Below are 14,560 nucleotides of genomic sequence, written 5' to 3'. Positions count from 1 at the left end.
ATGTACAAATAAAAACATACACACAACAAAACAGGGAGGAAATATTCATACCATAAAAGTCCCCATTTCTGTAACTGGCCATGTGGTCATAGTTTATATTTATCACTACCTTCTTCCACTATCCATTCCATGTTCCCTTTACCCTCAGCAAGCACTTCAACTAGCTGTGGTTCTTTGCCTGCTGGGGTGACCCAAACCTTCATTCCTGAAGTTTCTGGGCCATTGGTAGTCCTACCTGAATTGGGTTGTTGCAGTTTTCCATTGTCTTTAATCACAGGGCATGGTAGTACTAAGCGATGCCATAGGGGAGCTCCTATATTCAGGAAATCTCTTCTTTACCTCCATTGTGTAGTTGCAGTCCTATTTCCCCTTTATAGTCAGGATCCATCACCTTGGCCAGGACAGTAATTCCCTTTTGTGCTTGTTGATTCAGTGGCATGAGAAACCCAAAGTGGCCGGGTGGCAGTCTTAACTTCCAGTTCAATGGAATCTTTGTTGTGTCTCCTGATAGGAGCACTTCTTCTTTTGGAACTAAGACCTGTAGACGAGAAGAACATAGGTTTTTAGGGACAGGAAGTAAAAATTTTCCTAGTGGATCACTAGGGGTAATAGTACGGTCTATACTTGGTTTCTCCATCTAGGTTGAAATAACTCACCTGCAGCCTGCCTAACATCTTCTGAAACACTGGTTGCTTCAGAGGATGGGCAGTGTAGCATACAATGAAAAAAAAAAAACCAGAGACAGCTTCTAATGAAAGAATCTGTGGGGCTCAAACACAGTGGGGGGCAGGGCCCCAAAAGGCTTGACATCCTTAATAATCCGTCTGTGACAAAATGGCTTCCAACCAATTAAACATAGAAAAATCTCTTTCAGGGAAGATAGTCCTGTTGGATGAACTTGCAAGATTTTCCCAGCCAGCTTCTGCTTCTTGGAGCTTCAATTAAAAGCTGTTTAGCAGATGGCAAATTCTGAGTCACTAAGTTAGAGTCTCTGGCAACCATGTATGTTTTTGGTGTCCCAGGAATAACCATAACCATCAAAGGTGACTAGCAGATGGGACTTTCCAGCTAATTCAGGAAGTTGGGGGCCCTAGAAGTTATAATATGTCAGAGCTGGAAGGGAGCATCAACATCATATAGCACAACCCTTTCTTTTTTACAGGATGGGGAAACTGAGGCTCAGAGAAGGTATGTAACTTGTCTAAGGTCACACAGCAAGGGAGGAGCAGAGTCAGGACCAGAATTACGTTGCGGACAATTTTCCTATTACTTTTTGGGCTTAATTCATTGCTGATCCTTTTCTTATTCTCACTGAGTTCCTCAAGGGATATTTTATATGTAATTTAAACAAACTGGCCATGAGAGGGGCTTTAAGGGGTCTTATTTTTATTTTACTTTGGTGGTATTCCCATGTATTTTTCAGTGAACTTCGTCCCACCTTATCACAGGATGAAACTAGAACTTCCTGAAGGAGAACTTCACTGCTCTTCTCTTCAAAGCTTTCTACTAATGTTGAAGTCACAGCTTCTACTGGGTGCTGGTGAGACTTCCACTGCCCTGACAGTTAGGAAGCAGATTCAATATTTCCCCATTGTTTTAGTTTGCTAGCTGCTGGAATGCAATATACCAGAAATGGAATGGCTTTTGAAAGGGGGAATTTAATAAGTTGCTAGGTTACAGTTCCAAGGCCAAGAAAATGTCCCAATTAAAACAGGTCTATAGATATGTCCAATCAAAGGCATCCAGGGAAAGATACGTTGGTTCAAGAAGGCTGATGAAATTCAGGGTTTCTCAAGTGAGAAGGCACATGGCAAACAGTCAGGGCTTCTCTCTCAGCTGGAAGGACACATGGCAAACACGGCATCATCTGCTAGCTTTCTCTTCTGGCTTCCGGTTTCACGAAGCTCCCCGGGAGGTCTTCCTTCTTCATCTCCAAAGGTCACTGGCTGGTGGACTCTGCTTTGTGGTGCTGCTCTCTCTGAATCTCTCTCTCTAGAATGTTTCCTCTTTTATAGGACTTCAGAAACAAAGTCCTATAAATGCTCCAAATGGGTGGAGACATGTCATCCCTTAATCCAGTTTAACAACCACTCTTGACTAAATCACATCATCCAGGGAGATGATCTCATTACGGTTTCAAACATACAGTATTGAATGGAGATTATTCTACCTTTATGAAATGGGATTTATATTAAAACATGGCTTTTCTTAGGGGGCATACTTCCTTTCAAACCAGCACACCTGTATTTCTCACTGCAGCTTAAGCCAATTTCCTCTGGTTCTTTCCTATGACTAGTATTTAGTTCATGCTCTGCTTGTAATGGCTGTTCATGTGTTTATAGTTAATCTCTCCTAAACTGGATTTTAAGTTGGTTGATGTCAGGAGCCATCTATTACTTTTTAAAAAATTTTCCATTGTGTCTTATAAGTAGCTGACTTGATAATTTCTCATTGACGATATCCCAGATTACATTCCATTTTCAATGGTGCCAACTGACACTCAAGGGCCCACCTCATCTTATTCCTGTAACCAAAGCTGTGATTTTTTTTTTCTGAACCCTCTTACAACATAGGACACCAAAATAAGGCTCATTTTTCATCTCTGTACCCTTTGTGAGCACACTCTCCTTAAAGTTATCCAAGAGTTCAATTCAGCCATACTGAGAGCTATCTACAGGACAGACAAACACTCTCCTGGGTATTAGGGAAGAAAAGACCGAAATGTCAGGGTGTATGCTCTCAAATAGACTAGTGTGGGTGACTGACAACTAAATAATTGATTTCAGTACTTCATGAGAGTCTCTATGATAGAGGTGTGTGCACAAAAGAGGGAACCTAATTTAGTTTGGTAGAAATGTTTAGGAAACGTCTCCCAGAGGAAACATCATTTGTCTTGGGTAGGGGTCCTTAGAGGTAGACCCTGAAAGGGGAAATTATATACAAATGATTTTGGGGGGAGAATTCTTCGGAGAAACTTTTAAATATGTGAGGGAAGCAAGATAGGACAGGGGAGAAGCTAGACAAGGTGTGATTTCACTTGAAGCCTAGCTCCATGGGGAGCTCTGGGATGTGAACTGTACCACAGAGTTGTCCAACCTTGAGGCCAGTGATATCACACTTTTGTAATCCTTTTCAGTCCGTCATTGACTGCAGGCTGCTACCTAAGGGAATTGAGGACATGTTTTTTTGGAGAGGTTGCTTCTGTTGGGGAAGGTGAGTCTCTGGAGAAGGATGTAGTTATGAGCTATTAGACCAACACACATGGCAGGTGGGGAATGGGTAGACCTGCCCAGCTAACTTCTGAGTGGGCACCACCAGCCTTTACTACAGTACCTGAACTGATTCTTGAAAAGAGATAGGAGTCAAACTTAATTATGAGGAATATATGGGGTAGGGGAAGAACGATAGGGCATTTGAGGGCAAAGTTATAGAGGGAAGAAAGAACATGACGCATTTTGAGAGAATAGTAGTTTGGTATAGATGGTGTGATAGGTAAATTTGCCAGGTTTATGGTGTCCATTGTTTGGTCAAGCAAGCACTGGCCTGACTGTTATTGTGAGGATATTTCATGGATTTAAATCTTCAGTAAGCTGATTGCATCTGTGACTGATTACATCTATAATCACTTGAGGAGGTTGTCCTCAACAATGAGAGAAGTCTCCTCCAATTAGTCAAAGGCATTGAAAGGAGCAGTGATGATTTCAGCAGTCAGAGGGGTGAATTTCCATCTCTACTTCAGCCTGCTATCTTCTCCTGGGGAATTCATAGAGAACCTTCATCGGAGCTCCCAGCTTGCAGCCTGCCCTATGGACTTTGGACTTGACCATTTCCACAGTCATGTGAGACAATTCCTATTAAAAATTCCATAATATTTCTATATTTGTCAGTTGTTTCCCTATAGAACACTGACTAATACAGATGGACTAGATAGAATCCTAGATATTAAAAGAAGGAGGGGCATGTGGTAGTAGTTAATATCAGTGGGTGAGGACCCTTCCTTGTCCTGAGTGATTGATGTCTGCCCCTCCATCACCCCACTGGAGACTGGAGATACAGTCACTGGAGAAACTAAACCAGATGATGGAGGAGACCATCTTCCATCAGATCAGATAGGCTCTGATGAAGAGAACAGAAGGATGACCCAGTTGAATGAGGTGGCTCCAATTCACAAGTGTGTATCAGTTTCTCCCCAAGTGTAGGAGATATTTATCAAATCTCCTCAGGCCTAGTTCTTTGAGGAGGCACTTGATTTGTTCACCTGCGGTCTGAGGTCCAAAGACAGTCATCTATTGCTCTGCAATTTTTGGCACTGCCTGCTGCTCTCACCAGAGGTCATTAGCTGACTTGGCTCTGAATCATCTTCTTCCAGCCAAGCTGATTGTTCAGGACCTCGATTTCTACCTGGGGTTTGCAAATTGATAAATTGGTAGCTTGTTCTGTTTTTCTCCTCTCTTGAGAAAGTCATTTCCCTTTGAAATGATGGGCACTGTGGTAGACTTTTCCCTCTTCTGGGACCTCACTCTTTTACATGGTCTCAAAAAGAATAGTGAAGTGTTTTGCAAAAACATGTATCAACTCCTTATATCTCCTACTCCTACTTCACCAGTTTGAATACCTACCTTAAAACAACTTTTCCTCTGTGGAGTTGAATGTGAAACATACCTCTCAACCCATGGGCATTTTGGTATGTGATTATAGTTAAATCTTTCTTAATGCATTAATGAAGTCAGTCAGCATGAACTGAGAATCTGCTCTGAACATAACTCTTAAAGGTATGAAAAGTTTACAAAGGGCTTCTGTTGCGATAGTATCTGTGTGTGCCTGATTGTGACCGGATGTGACCGAATCAATATGAGGCTGAACACAAGTATAAAGCAATAGACTGATAAATGCAAAGTTAGGAAAAATCTCCCAAACTCTACCGATGTTCCACATAAACAGCATATCCTTCCTCACTCTTCTAATAACAACAGAAAAATTGGCCTGATTTTTGTCTGGTCTAATTTTTGTTTTCACTTTGGTGGCATTCCCATGTACTTTTCAGGCTAATACATTCACACATTCATTCATTCCATAACGTAGTTCAGAGCTCCTGTTAAGTGGCAGCCACTGCTAGACACTGCAAATACAACGATGGACAGGCACTCAGGGTCCCAGCTCTCATGGACCCCACAATTTAGGAAGAATAACAAATATGAATCAAATCATTTAATAAGTAGTTACATAATCACGGTGTAGTTTTAAGAAATAATGATGCAGCAATGTTCTGATTATCTATTGCTATATAACGAACCACCCCAAAACTTAGTCTTAAAATGGCATTAGACTGCATAATATTTTGGGAGGACTCCAAAAAAGATAGCTCATCTCTGCTCTAGTTGACATTAGCTGGTGAGGCTCAAAAGCTGGGAGCTAGAATCATGTGAGAGAAAACTTGCTCACATGAAAGGAAATTCACATCACACAGATGCTGGCTGTCTGCTGGGACCTCCCCTGGAGCTACTGGGTACAACACAAACATGTGGTCTGGGCTTCCCCGCATCTCGTGGCTGGGCTCCCAGGGTGAGTGTCCTGAGAGATGGGGACAGAAATCATCCCTTTATGACCTAGCCTCAAAGTCACCTATAATCACTTCTGTCACTCTGTATTCATCAAGGCAGTCATGAAGTCTTGCTCAGTTTCAAAGGGAGGGAAATGAAATTGTCTTAATAGGGGAGCGGCAAGGTTTTGGGAAAACTTGTGGGATCAGGAATATGGCTGTGACCATTTTTGGAAAACAATCTGTCACAAGTGTCTAAGAGAGAGCTCTGACCCTATTAGATGGATTTGAGGAAGATCTTTTAAGCTGGAGCTTAGAGGATAGGTGAGAGTTAGCCAGGTGAAAGGGGAGAGAATGGTGCAGGAGAACATTTTTGACAGCAGGTGCTGGCTCAGAAGGGACTTGGCAATAAGAAGAGCTGAAAGAAGGCCAGTAAAGCTGCAGCATAGAAAGCAAAGGTTTATAAATCAAAATTAGAAACAACTTAAATGTCCTCAATAGGGGTAACCTCATGCTTAACCAATCTACACTTAGTATCCTGCTTATCTATTGCTGCATAACCAATCATCCCAAACTTAGTGGCATACGATAGCAGCACCATTTATTGTTATTTTATCTCATGGGCCAAGCCGGGCAGTTATTGCAGGGTGCCAAGTTATCTCTTATGCAGATATAGTCAGACAGTGGCCAAGACTGGAGTCATCTCTAAGCTTTCCTTGTTTAAACGTTTGGTGGCTGGACTGGGAAGATTCAAATAGTTGGAACTGCATCATAGCTGGGGCATCTTAGGCATCTCTCTCTCCATGCAGTCCCTCAAGCACAGCATCTCCTGGGTGGCCAGACTTCTTACCGGGTAGCTGACGGATCCCAGGACAAATATCCCAGGACCACCCAGCAGAGGTTGCATGGCCTTTTCCAACATGGTCTTGGAAGTCAGGGAACATTACTTCTGCCACATGCTGTTAACAGAGGCAGTCACAAACCCAACCCATTATCAAGGGAAGGGGACACAGACTACACTTCTTGATGGTAGGAGTGTCAAAGAATTTGTAGACTTGTTTTAAAATCTGAGGTGAGCATGAAACTCACTGTTCAAAGGGGGACAGATTTTTTTTGGGGGGGGGTGTGTGTACATGGTCCAGGTATTGAACCTGGGTCTCCCTCATAAAAGGCGAGATTCTATCCCTGAACCACCCGTGCACCAGACACTTCTTTTAAAAAAATTGAGATATAATGCATATTCACAAACCATATAATCTTCCAACGTGTGCAATCAGTGGTTCACAGTATCATCATATAGCAGTGTATTCATCATCACAATCAATTTTTGAACATTTTCATTACTCCAAAAATAAAATAAGAATAAAAAAGAACACCCAATCACGTTATATCCCTCATCATCCCTATTGCTCATCTTTTTTTTTCATACTCATCTGTCCATACACTGGATAAAGGAGTGTCAGTCACAAGGTTTTCACAATCACACAGTTGCACCCTAAAAGCTCTATAGTTATTCAGTCCTTTTCGAGAATCAAGGCTATTGGATTACAGTTTAACAGTTTCAGGTATTTCCTTCTAGCTACTCCAAATATACCAAAAACTGAGAAGGGATATCTATACATTGCATAAGAATAACCTTCAGAATGACCTCTCAATCTATTTGATTTTTTTCTTTTCGCATGGGCAGTCACCAGGAATCAAATATAGGTCCCTGGCATGGCAGGCAAGAATTCTGCCACTGAGCCACCATCGCACTGCCCTCTCAACTCTATTTGAAATTTCTCAGCCACTGAAACTTTATTTTGTCTCATTTCTCTCTTCCCCATTTTGGTCAAGAAGGCTTTCTCAGTCCCATGATGCCAGGGCCAGGCTCATTCCCAGGGGTCATGTCCCATGTTGCCAGGAGATTTACACCCTTGGGAGTCATGTCCCATATACAGAGCAGGGCAGTGAGTACACCTAAAGAGTTGGCTAAGAGAGAAAGGTCACATCTGAGCAACAAAAGAGGTCCTCTGGGAGTGATTCTTAGGCGTAACAAAGTGGTACACTTTTGAAAGTGAAGGATGGGTACTTTAGGAACTACATTGGACATCAGGCATGAAATAGGACTGTCCTTGGTAAGCCAAGATAGCTGGCCCCCCACCACATACATAGTCCTTACAATTAAGGGTGTCAGATTCTCTAAAATTCCTTCGCCTTTTGATATTTTTCTGCATTTTATTGTATCATTTAAAAACATACTTTTTACATAATTTGTTTTAAAAGCCTTTACCTGCTTCTTGATAAATTCTTGCTTTTAGATCGTGAATATTTTTATCTTAAAGTTATTTTTTTAGGCTATTTTTGATAATGAGTCTGGAACTTGATAACTAGGAATCTTGTCCCACAATGTCTTTCATGTAAACGGTGACAGTTTCTGGACCTCTGGTTGCAAGCACTAAGCGTACCTTTTTCTCACATGAGAGAACCCCAAGCAGTAGAAGAATTTGCTTCAAAACATGCTTTTAAAATAAGACAACAACTCGCTTTTTGGCTAAGTGTTTAAAACAACACAGTGATGACTCATCAGTTGAAATAAATTCTTCATCCCCAAAAAAGTGTTTTTATAAGAAGTGGATGTTTTTTTCTTTCCCCAAAGGCAGACAGCATAATATTTGGTACTTCTCTTTTCTGAGTAATATGTTCCATCTCACTTGGAAGTGACAGTTTCAGCCTTGAGCCAAAAGCTTTTTATTTCACCATATCCCTTAACCAGAGATCTTCTTTTGCCTAAGCTGTAAGGGGAGTTCAGTGGTTGCAGTCATCAATCATTCCATTCCAATTCAGTTCCACTTTCCTCCTGTTCTAGTTTGCTAGCTGCTGGAATGCAATATACCAGAAATGGAATGGCTTTTAAAAAGGGGAATTTAATAAGTTGCTAGTTTACAGTTCTAAGGCTGAGAAAATGTCCCAATTAAAGCAAGTCTATAAAAATGTCCATATTAAGGCACCAACAGGAGGTCACCTTCACCCAAGAAAGGCCCATGAAGTTCATTGTTTTTCTTTCAACTGCAAAGGCATGTGGCAAACATGGCGATGTCTTCTGGCTTCCTCTTCAGGCCACTTGTTTCATGAAGCTCCCCGGCAGCGTCTCCTTCTTCATCTCCAAAGGTCGCTGGCTGGTGGACTCTGTAGTTCTCTCAGCCTTCTTTTGTGGGTCTGTGGCTCTCTCCTCATTCTCAAAAGGAAGTCTCTCCAAAATGTCTCCTCTTTTAGAGGATTCCAGTAAACTAATCAGGACCCACGTAGAATGGGTGGAGATACATCTCCATCTAATCAAGTTTAATATCCGCAATTGATCGAGACACATCTCCATGGAGATGACCTAATCAAGTTTCCAACCTATAGTACTGCATAGAGATTAGAAGAAACTGTTGCTCCCACAAGATTGGTTAGAATTAAAATATGGCTTTTCTAGGGTACATAAATCCTTTCAAACTGACACACCTCCCTTCTGTCCAGCCAGTTAAAAACCTGTTTCTCTGAAGACTCTGGGGCAATATGAATGCCTCCATAGGGCATTTGGAAATAGCATCCTGGTATAAACAAGCATGGGCAGGTCTACTGTTCTTCAAGATCCCAGACACAACCAATCCATCCCTCTGATCTCAAATTCTATTTAGGAGTCTTTATTCCTTTCACTGCTGTCAACCACAAAACAGTTTCTCTCTTTTTCTTTCCTAAGACTCAACAACCCCGTGCCATGACGGAAAGAAAGCGATGCTATTCATTTTGGATCCAGGAGAGCAAACATCTCATTCTATCCCATCTGTCTTCTTGGAAGTTTCCACAAGTATCGCCTTACTAGAAAACAGAAATGCAAAACTTGTACCCATTTCTATTCTAGGCGGAAATACCAGGAACATTTTATGAATCCTGTGCTAGAGCCTGGGCTTCATAAATTAAGAGGGTATTTAAGCGAGGAACAAGAGCGTTAAGGCTGGGAAAACAGAACAAAAATGATTTAAAGGACCAATGAAGGAGGGTGGAAAAGGCAGCACCTATCTATCAGCTGCTCAGAACAAAAGTGGGACTGGGCCAACTGCCCCAGTTTGCCCGGGCATAGGGGGTTCCTGAGACATGGCACTTTCAATTTTCAACCCTGAAAAAGTCCCAGGAGAACTGGAATGAGTTTGTCTCCCTAACTGGAGTTTTCAGAAGCTACCCCTACCCTGGATCAGAAGGAAGAGGCCAAGAGAGGACCCAAGGCCTGCACTGGAGGGGAGAGAACAAAGGGAGGGAAGGCCAGTCATTTAGACATCTAGGCTCAGAGGTGAAAAGAGGCATTTGAGACAAAAAAAATGACAGTGGTTAAGGTGGATAATATTGTTAGTGGGTCAAAAATATCGAGGCAGAACCCCTCTATAGAAGGAAGGAATCACATCACTTTATGAACGAGCATGTGTGACCTGAGCTCTTAAGGTCCTTTCCGGGCAGTCTCCTGATGAGAGTCCTTGGAGTTGGTGGTGGGTGGGGCCTGTGGCAAATCCCACAGTGCCAGCCCCTGTTCCTCTCCCAGGCCCCCCGGCTCTCCCTCGGTATCCATCCCCAGAGCTAGCTCCTTTCTGTCCCCATCAACCCTCCCTACCCTCATTGCTTCTGGCCAAGCACTCTTGTAATGATGCTTTCCATGGAAATAACTGGAGTGGAGGGTGGAAGAGTCTCTTCTCACTCTTTGAGGAAAAAGCATCCAAAAGTTGGAAATAAGGCAAAACTGATGCATGACCTTTATTGTCAAGCCTGCTTAAGGGTCACTTGACTTTTTAATAGAATTTAACTTTGTTTGACTTGCTATTTACTCTTGACCTGATATTTTACACCCCCCTCTCAGGTTAGCTGTTAATTTGTTGAAAATCATTAAGATGCAATGGCTTTAGGCAATAGCCATGTAAGTTATTTTTGTCCTACAGAGATAAAAATAACTTGCTTGATAAATGAGATAACGCTAAAGGTTATAGTTTTATTGTCCTGTAGAAAAATAGCCAGGTTTGCATCTAACTTAGGAATCTTGTTCCAGCTTTTTTTCTTTCACTCTACTGCATACAAATCAGTTTCTCTGATGCACCTGATTGTCTCATTAATGAGTTAAAATGAACCTTTGACCTTAGTTTATTATGTATCTCTATGAGAATTACGTGGGTTTATTATTTTTTACTTTTTATGTGGGTTTATTTTGAACACTTTGAAAATTATACTTTTGGTGGTCAACCCACCGCTATTTTTTGGTCTTCTTTGCACACATGAGAATGCAGTTCTAAGCCATGAGTCCTCTTCTTCTCTCTGTCCTTCAAATCTTGATGACACACTGGACTTCCCTCAGGGCTGTGTTCAGTAGGACCTTTGGGTAAAAACCTGTTTACAAGGGTACTCAGTTACAGAGTGACAGATAATAATGAAATCTGGATAGGAGGCTGCTCAGCAATAGAAAAATAGTTAGAAAATCACAGTGCACCAATATGAAATATTATGTAGCTATTAAATGTATTCATCATAAAGAGTATACAGCAACATGCCAACTGCTCAAGCTTTCCTGCTAAATGAAAAGAGCAGTATGTAAAATGTTTTGAATTGGAAGGTAAGACAAGCATGAAAATATCTGTGAGGAGAGGCAATGAGGAAGGTTTCCCATTCTCCCCCCAAATCATATTTTACATGGTTTTGTCCTTTCAATGAAAAAAAGAGAAGCAAAGCTTAAAAAGCAAGTTTAAAATCCAAGTAAGCAGAACACTAATGTTATGTGATGATACTGATATTGCACAGACACCTACTGCCACCAGAGTCATGAGCTATGGTTAGGGGTGAACTTTTTCGAGATCTCCCTAAACTTCCCCACTTGATCACCCATTCACCTGCATATGCTTAGGAGCTCTGAGGTCACTTTCAATTCTATCCTGCTAAGATGAGGTCAAAGGAAGGCAAATTGAGCTGGAGGGGTAGGGCTTGCGGGGTGGGCTTCCAAAGATGTGTGAGGGCAGAACAGGCTCCAGTTCTCAGACCCATGGACAGGGATATTAGCATTTACCCCCCAGACCCTCTGGGCAGACTCTCAGATCCCCCGAGGTCAGAGCAGTGGGGGCCCTGTTAAGTTTCCGACAGCCTTCCCTGCCCTCATTGCACTGTCCCCAATGTCAAACACTCTACCTGACTCACCCAAATCCACACTTGGACTATGCAGCCCCTAGACCCTGTCCGGAACCCTGGGACCCACATCTCTTCCATCTGGGCCTCCTTTGCCCACCCTCCCTCCCCTTCCACCCGGTGCTTCCACCCCTGGCCAGGGACAACCTTCCTGACCAAGGACACAGCATCTCACTGTTCCCCTGAGGACAGACCTTTTCATCCCCGCCTTCTTGGAGGAAACCACAAAAACAAAGCAGGAGCCAGCTTTGCTCCAAGGGGAATTTCTTCTGCCTACTCCCACTTGGTGAAGTTATCTGGCCTGGACCACAGGCGGTGAGTCATTTATGAGCCTTCCCAGAGGTACCCGCACAGCAGAGCCAATTACCTGCCAGTTCTGACCTCACTTGGAGTTGCTTTCATTTTTCTGGCTCCTGGCACTTTTAAGCTGGCCCATCTTCTATGTGCGTGTATTTACAAACAGACTTCACTGATGTTCCTTAAAACTCCCTCCTCCTGAGTCCCTGCTTCATCTCTTTTCAGTGAGTCACATGTTTTCTTTGATATGTTGGTGTGTTCTTGGCTATTTTCCAGGCACAGATTGCAAAAGGAGCATAAGCTCCTGATGGGCAGGGGTGCATTTTTACATTTCTTTATAGCCCAGTAGCTAACGGAGGGCCCTACGCAGAAGAAATATCTGTTGGCAAGCTGAAACCAACACAGATGTTCATCAATAGGAGAGTGGATAACACTTTGCGGTGTATCTGTACAGTGGAACACTTCTCAGCAGTACAAATGAATGAACTCTTAACAAACAGAAACTCATAGGCAGATCCCCAAAACATCACAATGAGCAAAAGCAGTGAGACACACAAAAAAAGTGCATACCGTAAGATTCCATTTATATGAAGTTCTTGAACCAGTAATACTAATCCATGTGACAGAAATCAGAGACATGGTTGCATGCTGGGGGAGGTGGTATTGGCTGGAAAGGGACATGAGGGAATTTTCTCAGGTAATGGAAAAGTTCTACATTTTGATGGGGGGGGTGGATCACATGAATTCCCTCCCAAACACATAAGAATACACACCTATATATGCAAAAGTTATTGGATTGTACACCTTAAGATTTGTGCATTTTAGTATATGTAAATTATTCCATGATAAAGAACTGGGAGAAAAAAGTCAGTTGACAAGAATGATTATTTCTTCTCTATGACTCATGCCTTGCCAACTGATCAACTTGTGGTGAAGATTTATCACGTACCCACTGAGTAGAGATTCCTGCGCTAACCACAGGTATAGTAAGAGAGAGAAAATAGCAACCCTAGACCCTAGCTCTCCAAACAAGCCTTTTTTTTTTTTACTCCAAAAGCAATATCTGGAAGTCCTCAAGTCACAGTGACTGGTCCAGATTGTGCCAAATGCTAACAGCTCATTAAGAGACTTTTTGACGCTGGGAAGCTATATTAACACCTTCATGTTTCCACTGAGTCAGTTGCTGCTTGGTTCCTTTGAGAACCAGCCAGACCCCAGCTCCACCAGGAAGAATAAAAAGGAAATGGGAAAGCCAGTGCAGAAAGTCTTAGTGAGATTTTTAAATTGTGCAATTCTGACCCTAAAGACTCCCTATACTCAAGCAAAAGAAACTGAAAAGAAAAAACCGATTCACTTCTCTATTTTGATTCTCGGTATTCTGCATTGTGTGGTACTGATGGAGTTTGTTAGCACCGTGGGACAAAAATGAGAAATTCCTCCATAGGTGGGTCATGCTCTGTTCTTTCCAGGACTTTGGCAATGCTGATGAGATGCAGTCAGAGCCTCAGAAGCACTGTAAATAGGGGTAAAACCTACACGTTCCTTCTCACGGGCAAATGTGCCATTTCCTTTGATGATACCGGGCTCTTTGCAATAAAGAAATAAAAGGCTGTTTTATAAAATCATTGCATTCTAGAAATGGTGAAAACGTAACATACGTGCCACCTACCTTCTTGCCCGTGTCCTTAGCAGACATTATTAATTGATCTCAGCACTTGCTGATGGCTGAGCCCAGTGCCAGAACCAGAGATATGCTGGAGCCAGCTTATACAAACTCTTGAGAGCCAAATGTAAAATTTACAGGAATTAAATTTCCAGGAATCTTGCCAGCCAATAGTTAATTATGGCCATTATTACAAATTAAGTTATATGAATATATCCCTGTATGAATTATATTAAGAGCAAAGGTAATGGATACTGAAAACTCACCCTTTCTAGTTATTTTACTACGTCTTCACTATTATGTTCACTCCTGAGGTTATTTCCGCCTATGGTATCTGGAAATACTATCTGATGGTGTGTTACTCTATGTCTCTTCCCAACTCTGTGTTCAGAGATAGTGCTGCTTGAAATAAGCCACGTGGTATTTACACCATAGAAACCAGCAAATGCTACTAAATCAGTGCATCCTCACTGCTCCCACCCCAGACAGCTGCTTGTTAAACATTTACCAGCCCACCACTGCACCAGGTGACAGGAGACCCCAGAGGAGGCAGAACATACCAACCAAATTCCTTGTTACAGGGAGTGTTGTCATCATGCTTCCCTGCACAAGACTTGGCATAGAACAATGCAACTCTGAGCACCCCTAGAGGAAATCAAAACCGAGAAATGTAGAAAACCCCTAGATCCAGCCATGCCCGAAGTCAATCTTGCTGTACTTTTTACCCATGTAAGTCTGAAATAGGGGCCTCTTTTTCTAATTCTCACAAATACACCATTTAGATTAGCAGCCTGGCCCCGAGGAGGCAGGTCATTGTTTCCACCAGGGTTCCTGAAGGGGTCCAAGACCACAACCCAGGTACAGTCAGAAACAGGAGCAAGTGT

At 42.4% G+C, this 14,560-nt stretch overlaps 1 long non-coding RNA gene across 2 annotated transcripts in view; it reads right to left on the bottom strand.

The window, feature by feature from the left end:
- LOC143657544 (uncharacterized) overlaps positions 1–14,560 on the bottom strand; it is a 114,898-nt gene that overhangs the window by 71,950 nt on the left and 28,388 nt on the right. For both annotated transcript variants that reach the window (XR_013162893.1, XR_013162892.1), the window contains exon 2: positions 236–538. This is a non-coding gene — a long non-coding RNA (uncharacterized LOC143657544). The remainder of the gene's footprint in view (positions 1–235; positions 539–14,560) is intronic.

This window comes from Tamandua tetradactyla, chromosome 15 (assembly GCF_023851605.1).
Source record: "Tamandua tetradactyla isolate mTamTet1 chromosome 15, mTamTet1.pri, whole genome shotgun sequence".
NCBI lineage: Eukaryota > Metazoa > Chordata > Mammalia > Pilosa > Myrmecophagidae > Tamandua > Tamandua tetradactyla.
The sequence above is the reverse complement of the archived record's forward strand: the minus strand, read 5'-3'. Positions and strand labels throughout refer to the sequence as shown.